Genomic DNA, 6,000 nt, shown 5'->3' with positions numbered 1-6,000 from the left:
ATACATCAAATATTACTGCATTCAGATTCACTCTACAAATGATAACAAATAGAACTTCTGTAATGCACTGAAGATACTTGAGGTAAGTTTTTATTTGTAACTAATTATATTAAAATTCAGAGATGACCCAAATTAATAATAAAATAATTCGTCTAAGAAATAAGGAAAACAAAAACAAAACAAACTCAAAGTTAATGTAATGAAAAAATATTGATGATGAGGAAGATCAGAGTCTGTATCTGTATTTGTGTTCTTAGATCACATCAGAGAAATTCTTGGTGCATGGTGGCTAACATTGAAACTCACATGAGTTGGGGATCTACATCACAAGGAATCCCCAAAGTATCCTTTTTCTTTAATATATATTACACAATAAAATTATAAATATATAAATACAATAATATGTATTTATAAAATATTATATATTTTTTCACTTTATATCCCACTCACTGTCACCCTCCCAGTCACCTGCTCTCATAAACCTCCCATTCCCCCCTTCCCCTTCTCCTCTGAGCAGGTGTGGATACCCTGGGTGTCCCTCACCTGCATATCAAGTCTCTGCAAGGCTAGGTACTTCCTCTCCCACTGAGACCAGACAGGGCAGCCCAGCAAGTAGAACATATCCCAAATACAAGCAACAGCTTTTAGGATAGCCCCCATTCTAGTTGTTCAGGACTCACATGAAGGTCAAGCTGAACATCTGCTATGTATGAGAAGGGAAAGCTTCAGTCCAGCCCATGTTTGTTCTTTGGACCACAGATCAAAGTTTCTTACAGTAAGGCTTAAAGCACTTACTTCTTACAGTAAGGCTTAAGGCACTATTGCAGAAGAAAATGAGGAAAGACTGTATAAGGCATAGGTCAAGAAGACTAGAGTAAATCAGTGTCTTTTAGATGTAACAGTCAACTGAATTCCTAAACTTAAAGAAAGCAGTTGTGATGACCTGGACAAGATCAAGATATTAGTATTCAAGGATAAAATAAAAGAGGCTCATGAGTATGACAAAGTGAGGATCTTTGGACAGATAATTGTGGGAAGCCATTGCAGAGTGGCAGTTGCAGAGTGGCAGTTGGCTACTGCTGGCCACCACACATACATAGGCAGTGAAGGTTCTTTTGCCAAGACAAGTTAACCAATCAGATGTGAGACACGCCTCTCCTAGGCTTATGTAAGCAGCACCAGTTCTGGGCTCAGGGTCTTTTCGCCTCTACAATCAAGCTCTCCCAATAAACGTGTGCAGAAGGATCCTGTTGCAGCGTTGTTCTTCCTGGCCAGTCGAGCGCGCGCAAGAGATAATGACTACTAAGAAGGGGGTGTCAGTTATTTTTCAGATTATGCAATATGGTATAAACCACACTCCAGTGAGTGGCCCAAAAGCAGAAGTATAACTCAGCCTACATTACAGTTGGTAAGTTCTTAAATAAAAATTGGCAAAATTGGGGGAAAGGTACTTGATTTAGGATGATATAAGGGAGGATTTGGATGGAAAATATGATGAAAATACCTTATATGGAATTCTAAAAAACAAGAAAGGGAAAATATTTATTTAAAAATACAAACAAGATTGGCAAAACTTGAACATGGTTACTCCTTCCCATACTGTCTTCTCTCCCACCCAAGTCACTCACTCCTTCTGCTCCCTGTGACTGCTTTATTCTCCCTCCCAAATAATACTGAGGCATCCTCACTTGGGTCCTTCGTGTTGTTAACCTTCTTGAGTCCTAGGAGTTGTATCCTGGGTATTCTGTACTGTTTTGGCTAATATCCACTTATTAGTGAGTAATTGTCCTTTTGGTTCTGGGTTACCTCACTCAGGATGATATTTTGTAGTTCCATCCATTTGCCTACAAATTCATGTTGTTCTTGTTCTTAATAATATTCTATTATGTAAATGAACCACATTTTCTGTATCCACTCTTCCATTGTGTGACATCTGATTGTTTCCAGCTTCTGGTTATCACATATAAGACCCCTATGAACATAGTGGAGCTAAAGCCCTGAGGGCCAGCAGAAAGAATGGAAACAGGCAACCTCGGGAAAGAGGCAGTTGGGGGACACTCTAGAATGTACAGAGGTGAGAGACTCTCAGGACTCAAAGGGAGGAATCTTGGATGAAGTGCTCTACAGGGGTGAGGGGGAACTTGTAGAGTTCATCTCCAGTGGAGGGACAGGACATCAAGTGGAGGGATAGGGTTGCCATCCCACAGTCAAAAGCTCTGACCCAGAATCATTTCTGTCTGAAGGAACTTCAGGGACAAAAATGGAGAAGAGACTGAGAGAAAGGAAGTCCAGTGACAGGTCCAAATTGGAATCCAGTTCAAGGGGAGGCCCGGGGCCCTGAGACTATTAGGGATGCTGTGGTATGCTTGCAGACAGGAGACTAGCATGGCTGCCTTCTGAGAAGTCCAACAAGGAGGTGAGAGTGTCAGATGCAGATACTAGCACCCAAACAATGGACAGAAGCCAGTTACCCCTGTGGTTGAATTGGAGAAAAGCTGGAAGAAACCGAGCAGGAGGGCATCCCCATGGAAAGACCAGCAGCCTCAACTGACCTGAAACCCTGAGATCTTACAGATACTGAGCCACCAACTAGGAAGCATACACTAGCTGATATGAGGCCCCAGACACATATACAGCAGAGGACTGTTTGGTCTGGCTTCAGTGAGAGAAGATGTACCTAACTCTCAAGAGACTTGAGGCCCTAGGGAATGGGAAGATCTTGTGGGGTCGAGGTGGGTGTGGGTTGGGACATCTTCTTGGAGAATGGGGATGAGGAGGCATGGAAGGTGTGGAGGGGGGCAGACTGGGAAGGGGAGGAAATCTGAAGTGTAAAAAGGGATTAAAGAATATAATATTATATATATATATATCAAAAGAAGAAATGAGACACACACACAAGCACACAAGATTGGCCAAACTTCAGTTTAATTAGTCAAAAGTTTTCATCATGCAAATGCATGTTTTAATGCATTATTATGATGATTTCTTCTACCTACAACCTATAATACATCTTATGTCATACTGATTTTTTGTATTTATTTACAAGTCTTTAAGAAGGAAAGTAAGAAAAAAGTCAAGAATATTAGTCGTTAATATAGCTTTTCATTTGAATGGCCTGATAAGACATTGCCTGTCACAATTCAGTGTATTTATGAGATATTTTAACTGTACTGTGAGTAGCTAGAGTCTGGTTTGTGTTGCCAAAAAGAATAGAGAAATAGGAGCTCACTATTAATGAAAAAGGCAAATCAAACATAAAAGGCATAATAGAAAATATTCTTGTTGCAGATATGTATTCACTGCTAGGAAGTAGTGAACTTTACAAAATGAATGTGGGATTAGCTTAAACCATTAAACACATCCTTACAGTTGAGCTAACTTTGTTGTAGAAGACAATATGTGTCTTCAATTTAAATGGATAGCTTTCAAAAGTAAATTTTGTAACTCACAATATAGGGAGAACATTTATTTTATTTTGCCATTTCTATTATTATACACTCTTTCATAGTGCACTAATTAGGGAAGTGTACACAATATCATATAGAGATAAGAATTCTAGAAATATATTGTGATGAGTGGAATTACAAAGTAAAGACATTTAAGAGATTCTGTATTTAAGTTTATTTCTTGAATTTTTATTACACTGGAAAACTGCTACAAGTAATTGAACCTTTACACTTTTTAGTAACGTGGTTCATGACAGAACTTTATCCACAGTCCTTTTATACTTTTAATTTTAAAAGAAAGAATGACTCTGAACGTCTATGCCCTTCAACTCAATCTGTAGGTTGAGCAGAACTTGAAATTTTAGATATTTCAGCTTCAACCTCCTCAGTAGCTTGGAATACATTTCTGTGCTACCAAGCCAACTTCATTTGTTAAAATTGCTTAGTAACATTTTAAATTTTTTGATTATTTTAAAAATATTATTCACTTTAGTTTAGTTTAATTTAGTTTAGCTTAGTCTAGTCTAGTTTAGTTTAGTTTGCTCCTGTGTATTCATATACACTGCCTGTTTTTCTGTTTACAGAGTCAGGAGACAGAATGGGATTCTATGTACCTGGGTGGTAGACAAGTTTCAGACTTTTCTGTAGGCAATGAGGGTGGGTGTTACTTAACAGTTTGTATAGCCCTGAAGAAAATCTCTCTCATATACAGAGTTATTGACTACAATTTTAAGAAAGAAACAGGATATTATCAGCCTCTCCAATTTTCTTGCTGGAATGCTGACTAGATCAGTCTTCTGCATGTGATAATAGATACACAAACTGATTAAAATACCCCATTGCTGAGAATGACAGGTATGCATTTCAACTAATTGAACATACAGAAGTCAAGCTTTTGTAAGCATAAAGCATTTACACCTTCATGCTAGGATCTTGAGTATAGAAAAATACTCTGCATGTTACCAAAGAGTAAAATAAACACCAAGCCAGGCAGAGTCTTTGATCTACAATAGTATTTTATCTGCTAGATCTGCTACTGCAATGGAGGCACAGAGCTTGTGGGAGTAACCAATCAGTATGTGTTTTAACTTAAAACCTACTCTCTGAGATGGAACTCATTGTCAGTGCTGCCAGGCGACTATGAAGCAAAGATGACATAGCCCAGAGACTTAGGTAAAAGCTACTGGTCCTAAGAAAAAAATGTAGCAATAAAATGACTCCTTTTTTTTTTTTTTTTTTTTTTTTTTAGAGTCCAACAAGTTCACATTCCTCTTTAATTAGAACATATTTTTACATATATTTTCCACTATTCAATTTTTCATAATATATGTGTGCATCTGTCATACTTAAAAACATATCTTAATTTTAGAAATATATCTTAATTTCTTTTTTTAGTTCAATTGCTATTTTAATTTTTTAAATATTTTTTATTATTACATATTTTCCTCAATTACATTTAGAATGCTATCCCAAAAGTCCCCCATACCCTCCCCCCCCACTTCCCTACCCACCCATTCCCATTTTTTGGCTCTGGCGTTCCCCTGTACTGGGGCATATAAAGTTTGCATGTCCAATGGGCCTCTCTTTCCAGTGATGGCTGACTAGGCCATCTTTTGATACATATGCAGCTAGAGTCAAGAGCTCCGGGGTACTGGTTAGTTCATAATGTTGCTGCACCTACAGGGTTGTAGATCTCTTTAGCTCCTTGGATACTTTCTCTAGCTCCTCCCTTGGGGGCGCTGTGCTCCATCCAATAGCTGACTGTGAGCATCTACTTATGTGTTTGCTAGGCCCCGGCCTAGTCTCACAAGAGACAGCTATATCAGGGTCCTTTCAGCAAAATCTTGCTAGTGTATGCAATGGTGTCATCGTTTGGAGGCTAATTATGGAATGGATCTCTGGATATGGCAGTCTCTAGATGGTCCATCCTTTTGTCTCAGCTCCAAACTTTGGTGGCGCATGCCTTTAATCCCAGCACTTGGGAGGCAGAGGCAGGCTGATTTCTGAGTTCGAGGCCAGCCTGGTCTACAAAGTGAGTTCCAGAACAGCCAAGGCTATACAGAGAAACCCTGTCTCGGAAAATAAATAAATAAATAAATAAATAAATAAATAAATAAATAAATAAATAAATAAAATTACTCCTAATGACACCTAGATCAGTGCCTTCCACAGATATAATCAAACCTCCCGCAGCAGATGAGAACAGATATAGAGACCCACAGCCAGACAGTATTCAAAGAGTGAGAGACCTTGAAGTAATTAGTCCTAAGTGGGATGTCTCTATTAAATCCCTTCCTTCAGGGTTCAGAGGCAACTTTTCCTTCTGCTTTTTTTCTATTGCTCAACTTTGATACAACATTTTTGTTTTATCTTGCTACCTCTAATTTTATGATTATCTGTTGGAAAGCCATTTGTTTTCCAGTAAAAGTCATTAAAGGAATGGATTCGAATTGGAGGAGAAGGGGAGAGGAACTAAGAGGAAAACAGTGAGGGCAAAATTGTAACTAGAAAATAATAGAAAATATTATGTGAAAATAAAAATTCATTTTCAGTA

At 38.3% G+C, this 6,000-nt stretch overlaps 1 long non-coding RNA gene across 1 annotated transcript in view; it reads left to right on the top strand.

The window, feature by feature from the left end:
• The first annotated feature begins 1,238 nt into the window (after positions 1-1,238).
• Gm32455 (predicted gene, 32455) overlaps positions 1,239-6,000 on the top strand; it is a 28,860-nt gene continuing 24,098 nt past the window's right edge. The window contains exons 1-2 of the long non-coding RNA NR_153783.1: positions 1,239-1,408; positions 1,948-2,074. This is a non-coding gene — a long non-coding RNA (predicted gene, 32455). The remainder of the gene's footprint in view (positions 1,409-1,947; positions 2,075-6,000) is intronic.

This window comes from Mus musculus, chromosome 14 (genome assembly GCF_000001635.26).
Source record: "Mus musculus strain C57BL/6J chromosome 14, GRCm38.p6 C57BL/6J".
Taxonomy (NCBI): domain Eukaryota; kingdom Metazoa; phylum Chordata; class Mammalia; order Rodentia; family Muridae; genus Mus; species Mus musculus.
Note: the sequence above shows the minus strand (reverse complement) of the source record. Positions and strands in the feature narration are given on the sequence as shown.